Source organism: Chiroxiphia lanceolata, chromosome Z (genome assembly GCF_009829145.1).
Source record: "Chiroxiphia lanceolata isolate bChiLan1 chromosome Z, bChiLan1.pri, whole genome shotgun sequence".
Lineage (NCBI taxonomy): Eukaryota > Metazoa > Chordata > Aves > Passeriformes > Pipridae > Chiroxiphia > Chiroxiphia lanceolata.
In genome coordinates this window covers 23,890,087-23,908,559 of record NC_045671.1, presented here as the reverse complement: position 1 = coordinate 23,908,559, position 18,473 = coordinate 23,890,087, and the positions used below count along the sequence as shown (strand labels likewise).

Genomic DNA, 18,473 nt, shown 5'->3' with positions numbered 1-18,473 from the left:
AAGAGCAGGAAGGATGCAAGAGCCAGAGCTTGAGCCACATCTGTTTTAAGTTGGTCAAGTGGAAATATTTGGCCAAATAAAAAAACATTACTGCATTTATTGTGCAGGTGTTGAGAGAAGAAAATCAACTCTGTTCAGTGGTATTTGGATTTGAGCAAAGTTTAACTTCACTTACAATACACACGCTTTCTCAAAAATCAGATCTCCTTTGCATATGAAAGTATCTCATAGACCTCTAAAGCCAACTAATCAATGTGTAAAACTCCTATTTAACTGCTCCATCAAGCCTAGCAAATTCAGAAAGTGAAGACCCAGATTACAAGGTAAGCAGAAGTTTAAGAAACCTACGGCTTAAGAATTAGCTAAGCAAAGCAACTGATGAGCATTTGTATTTTAATCTGTCAGAAGTGCTAGCTTTTCTTCAGAAGGTTGGTTGTCATATTTTGTTTGGTTGGTTTTTTTTTCTGTTAAATAGGTTGAGTTTCTGCTATGAAAAGTGAAACTGCTGCTTTATAGTCCGATGATATTGCAGTAAAATCTTTGGCTAAATCAAGGCTGCAGGACTCAGCTTTGAGAAACCCCAGGCAATGCCAGTGAAGCAACCATGGCTTTATAAGTGGAAATTAATTTTAATAAGTCCATTGCTCATCTCACATTGCCAAAGTTTGTGATCCAATTAGAAGTACAGTGCTTTAATGACCTGCACATGGGTCACATTCAGTGAAGTTCAAAAACAGACAAAATACTCTTGGGCCCTCTCCATGGAGTGTCACACCAGTGGGATTCTGGCTTTAGAACTCATAGGCAAAAACCACTGAGGTGGTAACATTACTATTTCAAGTTATCAGTTAACTGTATATATGCAAAATGCCTTGAGCACAATGAAATGTTACTGTGTTATGTGCAATAATGGCACACACTGTCTTGAAATACAGTATTTTATGGAAAGAAATTAAGCCCATTTCTCCAAAGACTTGCTAAATTAGTACCCCTAGTGTACCGACATTAATTTGGAGTACCTCTCTGCACTGATGGCTGTTGGCATTAGTGCCTGCACTTTTCCTACTCTCTGTAACAGCAAGTTACAATCCAGCACTACTGAAATATAGAACAGGAGAGCTCACTATGCCATGTGATTAAGGACAAGCAAAGATACATATGTATCTATATAACTTGAAGAGTACTTAAATTCAGAGCACCTGAGAAGCAAATCTTTTCCCCCTGCTCCTCTCCATATCAAATCTTGTGACAAGAGCTGACACAAGAGTTGCCCTTACTGTCCATTTCTTAGCAACTGTACACAGTGGTCCTGTGCTTTCCGACAGGCCACCAGGCAAGTCAGCAATCATCCCTGATGTCAGCTCCCCCACAGCAGACACAAGTCTGCTCTGGGTTTTCCAGCCTTTCTGCAATCATACTCTTCCTCTCTGTCTGCATATGTTTCCTTACAGTACCCTCACCTAACCCTAACCCTGTACCTTGCAGGGCACCCGCTGCACCCCACTTGAAATCCAGGCTGTGACTGCCCTACATTACTGGTAGCTGCTGCAGTGCATTGGGCAGCCAGGTCTGGGAACCCTCAAGGGCAACCTGAGCAGCTCCTCTAGGCACATACACACATCTCCTTCATTTTAGAAGCCCACGCTTGGCTAAGGCTATTCACTTCTACAGCCAGGACATGGCTGTGGTACACAGCCACACAGGAACTGGGACAAGCCTAGTCACAGTGATAATAAGTTTCCTTATTTAGCCTTTTCTGAGCATTTATCTTCCCTGCCAGCTACAGCCCTGCCTCGAGGCCTAGAAGCAGTCATGCTTTTCCCCCAACTCCTGTAACAAAGCATTTCTTTGCCACTAGAAAAGAAAAATTCACCTACAGATGCTTTTCCTGGTGAAAAGAATCATCCCCAGAAGAGCGAGAGCCCTGGTACACCCATGTAAATAACAGCACCCTGCAAGGAGGAATAGACACTGCACTATAAGCAAGAGCCTGGGCCCAATCCAAAACATGCTGGTGTGAGGTCTGCAGTAGAAGTGCACACAAGCTTCCCAGTCACAGAAGCTTGCTCCAGGTGCATTGCAATACCCTCTGCCCCCGCTCTGAACTGAGTTTTGAACAAGATAGCCAAAGGGAGAGTCAGTGGAGTCTGCATGTGTGCACATACTCAACCCCCCACGCATCACCCCCATCTAAATGGCAAGTTTAGAGAGTAATGAAGAAAGGTAGGAGATCTGCTTTTCCACACTTAATGAGTTTCACAGTTTGGGGAAAAACTGGTGCCCCTGCATTTTTGGAATCACTAGACTCAGGAGCCCTCTACCTGCCCCAAAAGCTGTCAGCAATTCAAGGCCACATCTGTAAGCACAAGATTTACTTCAAGCCCAAAAGCCAAACACTGTCCCCACTGCTTGGTTGCACACTGATTAAAGCAGCAAAAGCAGCACTAGACAAGAGTTAACCTGCAATTACCTATCCTAAATAGTCAGAACTGTCCAGAGATGAAATGTTTGCTCTTCAAGAGATGTTTTAGGCATCTTACCTCTCACCCAAACCTGCAGCACACTGCAGTGCATGTAACAAGGTCGGCAGACAGTGATATTCACCAAAAGAAAGCATTAAACAGGATTCAGCCGCCATCTCAAACAGCAGCTGTCAAACCTGAGGAAATCCAGGAGTCTGTAGCAAAGAGCCTTTACCCATCTGGGTTTCATTTACTACTGATTTAAACTTAGGCCCTCCTTTTTGTGTTGCTCTTAACCTGATCTTTGCACATTATTTAAAAAAAAAATAAATCTATACAGCTCTGTCCTGCTGAGAAACTTACACCCCCAGTCTCTGGTCACTGAAACAATTCTGCAGTGATAAGAGGCCATGCTGTGCACTGGGCACTGCACAAACATACTCTGTTAGCCTAGTCTTTGGCTAGTCTGCTGTGCTGCTGAGAAAATGTAGCAGCACTGCAGTACAGCCGATGATCCAGCTCTGAATCCAGTATATGGGTACAAACATGGGTAATTAATGAAAGATTGCAGCAGCAGCTCTAGTCAAAGCAGAATGGTCACTTTTCTAGCAGTTATATTTAACTTCTTATCCATATTTTTCCTGGTGGAGAATCTCAGTCTGGTATCTCAGAGAATGAAGGTTACATCTTTTTACTACTAAAATATTATTAATACACGGATCAAAAGACTAAGGCATTCTAATGGAAAGGTATACAAGCACTTAAGACTGTAGAATTTGTGATTTAGGAAAAGAAAATAAATTGTTTCTTCACGGCATCAATTTTGCCTTACTGAAGTCAGTGAATTTACTTATAACTAACAAATACTGATAGCTGGTTCAGTACATGGTTTGAGGTTCATATAGTTCTGTGCCAAATTTGGTTAGGGTAGAGTTAATTTTCTTTACAGTAGTTGATAAAGAGCTGTGTTTTAGATACGTGCTGGTAGCACCACTGATAACACAGGGATCTTTTAGTTACTGCTGAGCAATGCATGCACAGCTATGACCTTTTATGCTCCTCATAACACCCCATCAGAGGAGGGTGGGGGTGCACAAGGAGTTGGGAGGGGATACAGCCAGGATAGCTGATCCTAGAGATATTCCAAACCATATGGCATCATGCTCAGCATATAGAGCCAGGAAAAGAAGGAAGAGGAAACATCTGGAGTGATGGTATTTGTCTTTCCAAGTCACACTGTTACGTGAGATGGGATCCTGCTTTTCTGGGGAGGGCTGAACACCTGCCTGCTCACAGGAAAGAGTGAATTAATTCCCTGTTTTACTTTGCTTGTGTGCATGGCTTTTGCTTTCCTATTAAACTGGTTTTGTTTCAATGCACAAGTTTTCTCACTTCTACCCTTCCAGTTCTCTCCTCCATCCTGCTGGTGAGGGAGTGAGCGAGCAGCTCTGTGGGTTTAAACCATGACAGGTTGATTGATTACAGAGCAAGAGGTGGGGCTAGGACAGTCTGTGCGACCGTGTCTATCTTCTTCCCTCTGCCCTCAGCAAAAGAAATCATATCTTACCTTAAAAGATTGTAACAGAAGTGCCAGTCTCTCCTCTAGAGGTTTTTAGGCATCAAACATAATGCAGCAGATTCAGCTAATGCAATGTGTCGGTAGTTGACAGCACATTCAGGAATCTGAGAGTCATTCTACAAGAAGAGAAATGAAAAGCACCAATTAATCATTGCACATGCTGGGCATTATATCTCATGCTTAAAACCTCTGATGCTTGGTAGAGCCATGCTGCTAAACAATAAAAAGGTACCAACAATCACAAATATGAAAAGCTGAGGCATTTTTTGTTTCCAAGGTGAAATGCACAAGCCACATTTTGGCTACAGCACCCTGGAAAGAAAGCATGCATCTTGCAATAGCTAGGTCACCATGCACTGCCTTCCCAATTTAAATCTTCTTTGTTCAAACAACAGTCCATGTGAATGAACAGAAACAAAGCTCCAGGCATGTCAGGATACACCAGCCATGCCAGTCACAGAAACACAAGAGTAAATGTGTGTAACCCAGTACTAGTTTGAACTGCGAAATGCATCAGAAGCCCATGTGAGCTAAGTATTAGCGCTACATAAGCCAGAATGTTGGTGTACATGGAAGACACATGGAAGTACTTTATAGACTACAGGAAAAGGAAGGACATCTACAGACACGTCTCATTTTCCTGAACAGGCTTTTTTCAAAATTCTCATCTTGTAAGGACTCGTACTTCTGAATCTCAACTCATAATGCATAAAGACACTCCAACGGCAGCAGAGTTCATGCCTGCACCACTATAGCACATAAGGCAGCTCTCTTCCCCCACAGCAATTCAACAAAGATGTTCCATCACAAAGAGTTAGTAATCTGTTTTTCAGCTCCAACTCATTTGCCGTGTTTAATCCTCAAACAAGCAAATTTCCAAAAGTGCAAGCGTGTGCACATACACACACAGGGTGTGTGCACATACACACACAGACACAGTTCCTTGGCCTGAGATATCCCAGCACACAACCACTCACAGGTACAGTGGGAGTCAGCTGCACCCTGAGGCAGTGCTGATGTTGAACAGTTACACAATGACTCTGCTTTGACATTTGACATCAATGGAGGGATGGGCCAGTAGAACAACTCCTCTATATCTAGCATGGTTACTCAGGAGAATTTTAAAGATCATTTTCAGGTAAAAGACACATCATCCAGGTTACTAAATACTTTGCTAAAGCTTTGGTATGAACCTACAGGGTGATTGCTGTCCCAGTTTGTAAAACTACAGAAATGGGACCTTCATGGAGTGCAAGAGAATCATACCAGTTAAGAATTAAAGAATTTTTATTATAAATTAATTAAAAAACCAGCACCAAAAGCATGTTACAGACCCCCGTCCGTACATAGATATACATGCATTGTTCTGGTCATACACTACCTACAAATCCCTAAAACAGCCTCCTAAGGGTTGTTTCCCCCCCATGGTGTGGGGCGGCCCAGTTCTAGTTCCATTTCCATCCGACGGCTTACGTGGATGGGGGGGGGGGGGGCGGACTCCAGCGCCAGGGGTTTCTTCAGGTCCTGAGCCTGGAGGGGAGAGGTGCTCCCCCTTCTGCCCACTCACGTGGCTCCATGGCAGGCACAGAGACAGCACACCGGCGTGGAGAGGAGGCAAGAGAGAGTTTATTGTTGGGGGGGTTACATTTATAGGGTTAGGGGGACTCACAGAGTAACCAATTAGAAGTCTCAAGGGGCTTACAGGAACACCCAGTCACAGGAAGGGGTTAACAAGGCCCAATGAGAACACCTTAGGACATCTTCCCAGGACATTCCTGCATGGGATAACACTTGTCCTGGGGGGTCTTGGGAAGAAGAAAGCATGAGTTAGCAAAGAGACTACAAAAAGCCATTTTGAAACATGTTTAAACCACAGTTTTCTCATATACTGCAGATTTACTGCCACAGGTTGTCTTCATAAACTAAAATAACAAGTAGCATTTGAAGGGAAATTACAAGGGTCTGTTTTTGTGAGGTTGGGAGAGGAAAATAAGTTGGGACACCTTAGGGTCTAGAAAGGTAACATCTGTTACAAACCCAGAAATCCAAAAGCCCCAAGCTTAGATGAGCTTTAAACAGTGTTCTGAAGTTACCCCAAGGAATGGCAGTCAATTTCTTCAATTTCTTCTCCTCTCTAACACTTTCTCAATACATTTAGTTATACTTTTAGCTATTCATATAAAATATGAACATTTTATGCAGCATGTTACCTATCCATGATACCTCCAAAATGCTTTTCTTAGAATAGGGGTACATTCTAAACTGATTACAAGTATCTCCATATGCATAATATTAAAAACTGTAATCCATTAGGGAACTTGAGATTACAGAAAGCAAATTATATCCTTGGAGCTATATATTCACAGATAATAGGAAGTACCACAGTCATTGCATTTCTGTATAACCTCCGCACTACACTTCTGTATAAAGCAGTACAGAAGTTTCCAGATATTCAATCAATGGTCACACATCCTCGGCTGCTGTTCAAGGACATAAAAACCTGACTTTCAAACCCCTGGTGCCATGTGTCCCCATACCATGATGTCATGATCATTCAGGTATTCTGCATAGGTTAATTGTTCTCTAGCAGATTTCACATTTTGCACGTTTCCCCACAGCTACCAAAACTCTGTACCAGGCACTCTTGTAATTCAGCTGAAGAGAGCTTGTGCCCCGACCTGGTCCAGATAAGCTTGAAAACACAGTAACTGTGCAACACCAAAAGCCAGAACTAGGACACGGCTTGAGCCACAAGACGGACTAGTGAGAACTTTGTGCGAATTGCACATCTTTATCAAAGAGGAGTGATCAAAAGTCAGAAATCCTTCGGGAGCTAAGATTTATCACATACCTTAATATTTTCCATGCCAGATGGAAAGAATGCTTCACTTTTGCTTTTTGTCCTAAACAAATCACAGCATACACGTATACACAATCATCTGACTCCTACACATCCAAGCACAACCATAACAAAAAACATTACAATGCACACCCATTTTTTCCCTTAAGGGGAGAACAAACCACACCTAACAGGTATTAACAAAAACACTAAACATTAGAAAACATTCTGTTACAATAGGGATTTAAAATATATATGTAATACTGTAAGCAAAATTTTAATCTGTATAAAATGGATGTATGTTTCTCACATAAAAAAGTAATTGTTCTTGTAAACTGCTTCACAAATGGCAATCTGATTTCATTTCCAAGCAGAAAACTTACTCAGTGATTAGTATTACCAAGTCCTAAGTAGAAGGAAAGAAAAGCAGAAATGAAAACAAACATGGGCAAACAGTTAAGCAGAGATATTGCATATACAAAAGGAGTCTATTTGCTGATAAAGTTGTAATTTTTACAGAAAGTCATAACCTTCATAAAATTTTAGATTTACACAAAGCTTACTATGCAACAGATATTCCTTAAACTCCCAAGGACATGCTGTCACCAATCTTTAACAGAAAGTCCACATATTTCACAGCATACTTCACTAGCTTGACAAGTTCACAACAGGCAGCTAACACACGTATTCCATCCTCTCTCCTTTTCCATTTTAACATTGTTTAACACCTCCTCCCACATGTTCCTCCAACACACCCACCTCTCTCCTGCAGCCTGATTCACTTATCTAAAGAGGAATTTATGCTGGCCTGAAAAATACACCAGCCCCCTAAACTGAAAGGATATGGCTGGATAACTTATTGAGATATGCCTCAGATGTTATGTCCAACAAACACTTCTAAGTCAGTTAAAGACACCCTGCGTAGCACCAGAAGGTATTTAAGTTTTTGGCGTGAAGAAGACATTATTTTAAAATAAATTTAAAGATAACACTTCCAATGGTAAAAACACTATTTCTTGGTGAATATATTCTACATTTTTGGACAGAAAGCTTTTAAGTAGTCAAAAGCACTATTCAGCCTTTGTACACTTCACTGGCATAAGTTCTCATAATTGCTACAGGAAATAACTAAGGCTATGTCTGTGTGACACAAAGCACCATACTAATTAACCCTGCAGAGACACTAATTAATCTCGGCAGGGCCCACAGTAACATGACTACTCTGCATAGGGAATCTCCCCATGGTGATGCATCCTTCCTGCCATTTGGATACCCCACCTCCCACCCCAAGCAGTCTCTTTCACATGAAAGACGGGTCTTCCACCTAGGATGAACCCTCCATGGAGGGGTGTTTCCTCTCGAAAGCTGTGGCACTGCTCATTTTCCCAGGAGGAAAGGTCCAGGACAGTACCTCAGAGGAGCTATGTATAATGATAATGGTGATTGTTTGACAATCACCTGAGGCAATTCAGGTCACATTTAAATTTCTCACCTAGTCTCAAAATAAAGCAAGGAGAGACCTTCTAGCACTAGTATAATTTTTCTCCACCTAGTCAGCTCCAAGTAGCAGATAATAGTGTGGTTGTTAGCATGGTAGAAAAAGTTAAAGTGTTGCCAAAGCGACTTTCCTTTCAACATTCTTGTGATAAAACAATCCCTGGGCTAAAGCCAGAACATTTTATCTGCTGTACTTGATGCCACCTCTTGGTAGAGAGGCCTGCTCTTCCCGTACTGCAAGTGGACTTTGAGCTTCTTATGACTTGTTAAAACACGTACATTAAGGAATAAGGTACTCCGCAGTAGCTTGAAGTGCTTGTCCGGTACTGGTTTTGAGCAACCAGAGAGTAAGAGGAGAGGAACTCACACATTACAACCTGCAGCAGAACAAAGCCTCACAGCCTGCCCATACTACAGGATAGAAAGGCGCAGAAGGGTCATTCCCTGGGGCACAAACAAGCCAAAGCCAGGGAACTGTTTTACTGCCAAGCAGAACAGACAATTTCAGATTCTGAAGTGTCCCTGTCTAGTCCCCTCTTCCTCCTCCCCACAAATACATATCTAAAACTAAGGTATTTCTGAGACAATCCTGTTCTTACAGCCTCTCTCAGTAAACACAGACCTTCTGCAAAGCACAGTCCCATGAATTTAGCAGGAGTTACCTGAGCAAGGTGACTCATGTTGCTGGTAAATGCGATACACCAGCTCAGCTAGAACCTGGCAGGCAAGGCTGGCTTCTCACGTGTCAGTCAGTTTTGCACAGGCAGAGGTCACAACACCAGAAGGGGCACCTTGCTTTGGCCCAGGGCTTGTACTATAGTGTTCAGAAGTTTCAACACGTAGGCTGTTTCTTGTGGCAAAAGCACAGGGACAACTGTCTAGCACAAAGTGTGCTGCATTGAGACAAGGAGAAGTCATGTCAATTAAGCAGTATCAAAAGACTTCTTGAGATTTTCACAGTCTCAGCAGAGCAGACAAATACTCAAGTAAGTCTGCCAGATCCAGCATGGATGAATACAAATCCTACACCCCTGTAAAAAGCATCATCGTTCACTTATGAGATATTAAATTGCATTTGATAAGTAGGTGTTAAAAAGCAGTTCTCACACTTAGACCCAAATACTTCAGCTCATGAAAAATAGGAAGATGGCATAAGACACATTTGCTATCCAATCACTTTCAAAAACATTAAGGTATCAAAACATCAGATGTACATGTAAGTTTACAACTACCTAATAAAGGGCTATTTCCTTCAGATTTTTTTTACCCAAAGGCTGACTGTGAATTGTACACAGTAAAAGTAACAAGATAAGTAAACACTTCAGTCTCCAAACAATAAAAACTGGTCAAGATTGTGACAATACAGTAAAACCCAGCAAGTGATACAAACAGATGTGCTGAATCTTAACGCCTTTAGCTGCCGAGTCAGGTGAAGCTGACGCACCAGTCATTGTACACTCAGGTTAGATAGATGTCCCACTTCCTCCTCCAGTGCCTTCCCTATACAAACTGTGGGAGTTCACCATGGGCTTTGTGAAAGGAGATCTTTGCTTGGTAGGACAAACAGTGCCATGACACAACCACCACTGCAAAACAGATCTTCAGCTGGCAGACAGCTTTGAAAACGCAATGAACTGATGAACCCCAAACTGCACAGTGCTATTGGGTGGTATGCTCCTTGCTACAGGAGGCTGCAAGAAGAAGGATCTTCAAAAGTCATATATCACTGAGGGCCACTCTTATGGCAATACTGTTTCCCTTGTGCAAAAGCTAATAACAACCAAATATGACAGCTGTCTCATCTGATGTTCTGAAACAATTATTTGAACAAGAAGAACTAATAGTAAGGTCATTCTGAATTTACTTCCTGTGAAGCAACCTAATCCAGAATAACACTATGTTCTTACTCCTTCAAGAGCACCATGTTCTAGACAAAACAGTAAAAAAGACATTTTGGATGAGGGGTGGTAGACAAAAACAAGCATTTCCAGGGATTCAATGACCAGGAAAATTAAATAACCAAACATGTGGCCTCCAAGGAAAAGGACATATTATTCCTCAGAGTTCCACTAGTAGCTCCTAAGATAACAGCTTTCTCCAATTAAACTTCAAGTCCTATCACTCTAAGGCATTTGTCAGTGTCCCTCAGAAACAAAGCAGTACAGTAGTGAGTCCTAGCATAAGCAAGAAGGATTAGCAAGGGGAGGACAAACAGGACACAGGCAGTGCTGGTCAGGATGTTCTTCTCTGCTGAAATGGTTATTATGAATAGCATATTTAGCAATGGCATTGATTGGGAACTCCACAAATAGCAATATTCATAGAATGGTTTGGGTTGGAAGGGTCCTTAAAGATCATCTCATTCCCCCTGCTCTAGGTAGGGACATCTTTCACTAGACCAGGTTTCTCAGAAGTTGTCCAGCCTTGCCTTGAACACTCCCAGGGATGGGGCACCCACAACTTCTCTGGGCAACCTGTCCCAGTGCACAGCACCCTCACAGTAAAGAATTTTTTCCTAATATCTAATTTAAACCTACTCTCAGTTTGAATCTATTCCCCCTTGTCCTGTCACTACATGCCACTGTAAAAAGTCCCTCTCCACCTTTCTTGTAGGCTCCCTTCAGGTACTGGAAGATCACAATTAGATCTGTTTTCCATGCTGAACAAACTCAATTCTCTCAGCTTTTCCTCATAGGAGAGGTGCTCCAACCCTCTAATCATCTTGGTGTCCCTCCTCTGGACTCACTCCTACAGGTCATTCCTGTGCTGAGGACACCAGAGCTGGATGCAGCACTCCAGGCGGGGTCTCATCAGAGTACAGGGGCAGAATCACCTCCCTTGACCTGCTGGCCACAATGCTTTTGATGCAGCCCAGGATACAACTGGCTTTCTGGGCTGTGAGCACACATTGCTGGCTCATGTCCAGCCTCTCATCCACTAATATTCCCATCCTTTCTGCCAAAAAATAAGTAGTGAGATTCATAACAATATTAGTACTCTCTCTCTCCACATACAGGAAAAAAAAAATACATTAAACACTAGATTTTCATGCTCCAGCTCACAGACATTAAGGTTGTAGTCTAACAACATAATGTCTCAAACTAGACTGGGGAAAACATGCATGTACAGTGTGATTTTCAACATATATTTCTCTTGAACAGCTAAAAAATATGCCATATAAAATTGCAAAAGTCCCCTCTACTCACACAATGCATAAAACATGAAGGTCACCGAGCAAAGCAACCTCAAACGATTCTTCCTGAAAAGTTGCAGGCTCTCCCTTGTGAGGGCAGCCAGAAAAAGGCAGGAGAGGGAGAGGACAGAATGGAAAAGCAGATGAAAATGCCAGCGCAAGCTTTGCAGCGCTGCTTTATCACGTCGGTGTGAGGGCTCAGCACACTTGCGGGTACTCAGGGTCACTGTGGATGAAAAATTACCAGTTTAATTGCTGTCCCACCCCAGTTTCTGTTGAGCAGACTTTGATTTGTGCAGGACTATCCGGCTTGTTGCAGCAGTTTGCAAACAGTTTGTCCACCAGAAAGAGATACCAACCAGGGGATTTTGCAAGCTCGTGCACACACACACACACTCTAATACACCTTCGACATTAAGTACTGCCTTTCAGAAACAAATCACCACTTCAAGCTACAAGTACTCTCTCATTTAGATATAATTTAAATATTCCATTAGATTGCAACACCAAAACCTACTCAGTGACACAAACCAGATCAGCTTTCACTATTTCTTGAAAGAGCAAGAAATAAAATACTAAACTTACAGGTCTGCTAGTCCACCGTTTTTCTCTGGCACACCAAAACGTACATTATTTAACTGCAATGCCTGAAACAGTAACTTGACCTCTCTGGGAAGGTGGGCGGTATTATTCAAGCTGAAACATTAGAAACATGCATAATTACGCTGGGTATTTGCCACACATTCTTTCATCCGTGAACCAATATGAATGGAAAAGTCACACTGACACTCCAGGCTTAGATTATGTCCAAACCATCAATTAAGAAGGTTTTTCCCGTGAGCTCCGGAGACAACAGAATTCTTTGGGCAGGAGAAATTTTCTCTGGACTTAACTGTACATACATTACAAAGACAAAATGTCACTGCTGAAGCACAAAGCCAAGTGGGCTAAACCATGGATGTTGAGCTTTCTGCCCACCAGTGATAAGTGTCACTTTGTTTTCCTCTGACCCCACAAACCATTTATGCAGCACTTGTGAGGATGCCTGCCACAGCACCAGCCACATCCCATCATTCACCATCCACCTCTTCCGGCACTGTGATGCCTCTCGCACTCCTGCGTGGTGCCTGCCTGCTCCTCAGCACAACTAAGGACTTATGGCAGAATCAGACCATCCATAGGACTGGATGGGACCCACTGGGAGGGCAAACAGGGCAGATGTATGAACAGAAGAGACCATGGCTCCTAACTCCACCAGCATCCACGACTCACTTCACAGCTGCTTATGCCTATGGCAGTACCCCCTTCTCACCAAGCATACAGGGTGCCCTCTGCACATAGCCTTCTCTTCATTTAGAAGAAAACAGCATTCACCTTTCAAGTTTTGGGCAGCAGAAGATAAGTGAAATACCATAATCCAGTATTCACAGGTGAAACCTAGTGAAATACACAAAACTTTCAGAACTTTTAAGGCTAGAAGACAACATAAAAATGCAGCTTTTTTCTTCAGAGAGAGAAAATGCAATTCAAACAAGAGAACTGCATACACGTGTCAAACTACAGTCTTCTGTAATATTAAGTTTTCATATTCCTCAAAACCAAGACCTAGCTGCACTCCTGACAAGTGAGATGCAACAGTATCTATAGCTGTTGAGATCCCAGTTGCCCCTGAACTTATTTTGATACCAGCATCCGTATGTTGCTGTTCTGGGCAACTAACCCAAGTATCCCCTTTCTATGATGGAAATTCCAGCATTCTTGATTCAGCTCATTTCATTCTTGGTGCTTTGTACAAACACATATGTAATACAAAGTATTTATTTCAGCTGATTCCTCATGCACTAGGGACAATGCATGCATCTGGAACACTGCTCCAGCAGAGACACATGAACAATTCTAGAATCATTCTTCTCCTGTTTTTCAAGCAGCCCAGCTGCCTGTATTTCTTGCCCTTCTTTATATACCTCGAAAACTTTGGAATTCATAACAATGCACATAGAATATTGAGAGGTACTTCCCTAAGTCAGATTTCGTAGTTTCAATGACCTGTGTTTTCCCTTTAAGCAGGATAACTATGTATCTCAGGGAACACAAGTTGCCACAGTAATCATGTAGAAAGAAGGTAATACTTCAGGGACTATTTTCCACATGTATTTGAAATCTCAAGATATGAAAATTGGTCATTGTCTAATTATTATGACCATATAAACAGAACTTGCTGAAGAATTTTTTTGTGAGTTTTAAATCTGTTTTTGCAAATAATGGTTTATGCAGAGTTTAAACCCTGCATTCTTTCATACACACTTGTGAAAACTGCAGATAGCTTTATTTTGAATGTTCTTTCCTTCTTCCACATAACCTAAAAAAGAATTTAAAGGTGACAGAGCAACCATCTTAAGCCCTACTTAAAATATTATTCAGAATGTCTGAGCAATGTGATGAAAATGCTTTAAGTCAAACAAAAGTGGCTTGTGGTGAAAAGAGAGGAAACAGAGTAAAGATCCAAGTCTGCATCAAATCCTGGTTGGAATAATTTAATTGCCACTGTGTAAAAGCAGGAATTTCTCCAGTCCATTTCAGTATTTGCTATTCCAATAAACACAAAAGAAGGGAAAAGTCAATGTTAGAGTTTTAAATTTCAGTTTAGTGGTTTGGTAACAGCCTTCCTCAAGTCATTTTCCTGGGAAAGAGTTGCTAGAGCACAGAGCTAATTAGGGCTTGTCAGTTAAGCTCTTTTTTCTCCTCTGCTCAGAAACCTAGACAAATAGCTTATCCATGGATAGACCTGGGGGCCTTTCACAAATAGTTTGTATTCCACTGCAAGCTTAGGCATATTACATAAACATCTGGAGTACCCAGGAGAACCTCGAATACCTCCCCCCTTCTGCCCTGCAGCATCTTCATGACACTGTTTCATCAACAGTGACAAAAAGAAAACGGTATTATTGTGGGCTTCCATCCAAAAACTGTTGTCATCTGTAGCTTGTCTATACGTACACAAGGGTTTGGGGTGAAAGGGAGGAGGGTTAATTCAGATGCACAAACAAGTTTTCCAATCTTCCTTATCAGTTCTTAACTTCTGAGAAAGAGTGAGCCTTGTATCATTATTAAAAAGAGACTATTTCCAGAATGGTTGGAGACTAGACTGCTCTGGGGGGGAAACAGCAGAGAAAATAGGTATGTTCAGCTTTGCCCTGGAGATACAGTCCGGTATGGAAGTGCTCTTGACATCCAGAAGTTAAGAAGAAGACACAAAAGCTGTGTTGACCATGCAAAGGCCCACAATTAATAAACCAGTTGCTCACCATGCAGCAGATAGTTTGATACTACATTTCACAGCATAGCTGGATGGAGGCAAGAATCTACTTGCTGTGTGAGCCAATCTATATATAAGGAGGGAAAGGCACACAGTTCTCTCTAGCATGCTTTCCACAAAGTCCTAGAACAGCAACACCAGGGCCTTCTGTTTAGCTGCAGTCCTGCAGGTAGGCATCTTTGCAGTCTATCAAGCCTAACCACTGAGCAATTCTTTGCGTGTTTATTTTTCAAACCTGTAGAGCTGTACCTTCCTGCATATTACAGTAACTGCATAATAGGTGTAGCTTAGCTACCTTAAAATATTCCCTCCATAAAACCAGGGAAACAAAGTCTTCTGCTTCACTGCTGCACCATAGGAGAGCACCTAAAGCTTCTGGCAAGAAAGACAAAGACAACAGCAGATGACCAGTGTGATAAACTACTCTTCACATTTTATTCCAATGAGTAGTAATTACATTTAAAAATACACAAAATTCATGCATGTGTTAAACATGAGAGAAGCTGTCCTGAGAGCTGGATGCTCTGAGATCACATTTCAAAGCAATGCAGTATCATTCTTTTAATCTTTTGGGAAAACCGGCATGGATATTCTGCTTCAATGTAATTAAAGCAGGAATTCCAGCCTCTTCATTGTGACCTTCCACAAAAACCTTAGGGGTCAAGAGTAGCAGCTTGTGCATGCCCTGCTACAAAGCTAATATATCTGTACTATCAGCAAAACCCTTCTCTAACAATAGGGCCAACAAGTTTTAGGGAGGTAAGGGGGGACATGCAGATACACTCAAAGACGACCATGCAACAGCTTATATATAACCATAAATTAAAAGTTGTTTTTCTGAAGGCAGTTGCAGGTATTTCATTTTTACTCTGCAGGTGGAAAAAAATTTAGATTCACTTTCATGTTTTATTCTCAACAAATATCCAGACCCTATCAAAGCAGTAATGAATTAAAAGACTTGTTTTCTTAGAGCAATTATTAGTGAACAAAATGAAGCCAAGGGAAAGGCTACTTCTTGCTCTGACAGTGAAGTGCTAAGCAGAGAGAGGGAGAGTTTGGAGAAAAAGTGTTGGGTTTTTAAGCCCTTGGGCCACATCACAGTAAATCCCTGGTGAAATCTCATGAGCACAAGCAAAGCTGCAGCCTGCAGTGACAGTGCTGCTACTTGCCCTTCATACCACAGCAGCCATGCTCTCCTTCCCCAGCACTTCTCAGCAGTGAGTAACAAGGACTGCTCCAGGGGAAGGGCAGCATAGGCAGGAGAGGTGTGCGAGGTGAGAATGGCAACAGCTCAGCTTTGCAAAGGCTCTGGCTGGTGGAAAATTTAACTAAACCCTACTCAGCATGCTTGGTATAAACTGTCTCAGGTTGGCCAGCATCAAGTCATGAAAAGAGATAATCAGAAGGGTTTTTTTCCTCTTCATTCTTAACCTTTGCAATCCAAGAAGACTGAAAGAGGACACCATCTAGCAAGAGGGCTGCTAATTAATTCCTCCTCACCCAGGCAAAGCTTCTAGCTGCAAAGTAGCTGCTCATGTAGGAATAGCACTTGACAGCATTAAAAGAGAAGCTTCGATTGTTCTGAAAAATGCCATTTAGAGACTAAATCATCTCACAAGATGATTTTCCCTATGAGCAGTGAGAAAAGGTGAATGAAAAGCAACATCACTCTTGCTTGATTAGTTTTCAGAGCACCAACTTACCATGCACAGTGATTTTGATGGGAGGTCAGCACACCACAGGCATAGATGCTTTCAAAAGTGTAACTTTACACGAGGAAGAGTTTTTGTATCATCTCTTAGTTGAACAAGTTTCCCTGAAATAAACTATTACTGAACAAGTTGGAACAGCATAGAGGTGCCTTGCCATAAGGGCAGAACCAGAGTGCAATTGCAAGTGACATGCCAATTTAAGACATGGGCAGCTAAAGGAAGCAAGACTGTTGTCTTAGGTGCTCAGTTATCTTGGATCAAAGGCTATAAAAAGCTCCTTGGATATAGCACTAAAACAAGAGATGAGTCAGATAGAATAATAATGGAAAAACACCAATGGACCCAACAAAAAGAGAGTTCAGCACACTTTTAGCACTGAGGACCTCCAGCATTCTGCAACTAGCAATAGTTTGTTTGCATATCAAGGCTGCACTGTTAGTACTATCACAGTAGAAACAACACTCAATAGCAAGAGTCAAAACTCCCAGCTGTCATTAGGCAGATATAGCCCCAAAGTTAAATATCATCTGAGACATCTGAAGCTCAGCTGTAGCCTTTTGGAGTGCCAAAGAGACACCACAGTCATTAAAAATTTGAAGAACAATCCTCTTGCATGAGCAAAGACTTAATAATCCAAAATATGTTCCTTCTTCTCACTTTATTTAAGACTGAGATGTCCCTCATTTTAGCTGGGACAAAAACCATGGAGTTATTTAAATTAATATTTTGATTGTGGGTTTTTTTGGATGAGGCAGGACAGGCTATAACCTTGTGCCATACCCAAAGTAGCTCTAATCTCACCATCCTTTTCCAGTTACATTTAAATGCTCCTAGCACTATTTCTCTTCACTACTGCTACTACCCGGGGTGAGGCAGGAGCATCAAGACCACCTCTTCACAACTGCATAAGTGCAAGTGGGCAACAGGCCAAGTGGATAAACACAGGCAATGGAAAGGATTTTTCTTCTGTGTTATCACCCTCTGGGTATACAGAGTGCTTGCTCAAAGCACAGGAGATGTGCAGCCTAGCCAGCTGTGTTTTCTCACAGCAATTTATCATCCCTTTGTCCCCATCCTTTTCTTTCTACTCACTCACACAGCAATCTCAGCCAGCTATCTTACCCTGAAAAAAAAGGGTTATAGTTTCTGGCCTTACCACAGCACAAAAATTTCACTGAAATCTGAGAAGCAAGCATGTTTTATTTCATTTGAACCTGAAGACACCTGCAGTTCAGTCTCAGGTGTGTAATTCAGAGCCAAAAGTAGGGGAATGAAAATGTCAAGGACGAGATATTTTCTTAAACCAGATTTTGTGCCAGGCAAACAATAGGAATACTATTTATTTTGGGTTCTTTCCTTTTAATGCAGAAATGCTCCACCGCAGGATACACCATTGTAGGTTAATGAGTTCCCCTGTACCAGCTCCTCTCTCTGACAAACTGACTGGCTTCAAGCTCTTCTTTGGACAGGTAACCAGTAAGAGGTCAGCTAAAGGACTCTGAAGCTCCAGCAGGCTGGATCAGGAATGCTGGTGGCCAGGACCCAGACTGGGGTAAGGAGGAATAACACAGCTACCCTCTGGGTGATTACCAGGCATTTCACGCCAAGGCTGTCAGATCTGGAGAACATGACAGAACAAAAGGTATAGGGACATGTTTCCTACTGAACTCTATTATTTCTTTTCAAAAGCAATCAAATGCCCTGGTTTTGAGTGTAAGAGTGAGGGAGAGTCCTCTCCTACTTGGAATAAACACACTTGTGCACATTCCTTCCTTTTATACTGTGTATATCTCTACTTGGCATTGCAAGCTGTTGCAGGATGACTCAGTTTGTTACTGATTAACATCTCACTTCAAGTCTTTTCTTCGTGCCTCA

General features: G+C 42.0%; 1 protein-coding gene across 4 annotated transcripts in view; it reads right to left on the bottom strand.

The window, feature by feature from the left end:
- Nucleotides 1-18,473, bottom strand: part of KANK1 (KN motif and ankyrin repeat domains 1) — a 129,840-nt gene that overhangs the window by 94,223 nt on the left and 17,144 nt on the right. For 3 of the 4 annotated variants that reach the window (XM_032675372.1, XM_032675371.1, XM_032675370.1), the window contains exon 2: nt 4,030-4,157. The gene's annotated coding sequence lies outside the window, so the exon portion shown is untranslated. Of the gene's footprint in view, nt 1-4,029; nt 4,158-12,155; nt 12,200-18,473 lie in introns of those variants that run through there. The other variant, XM_032675369.1, reaches the window with a different exon arrangement.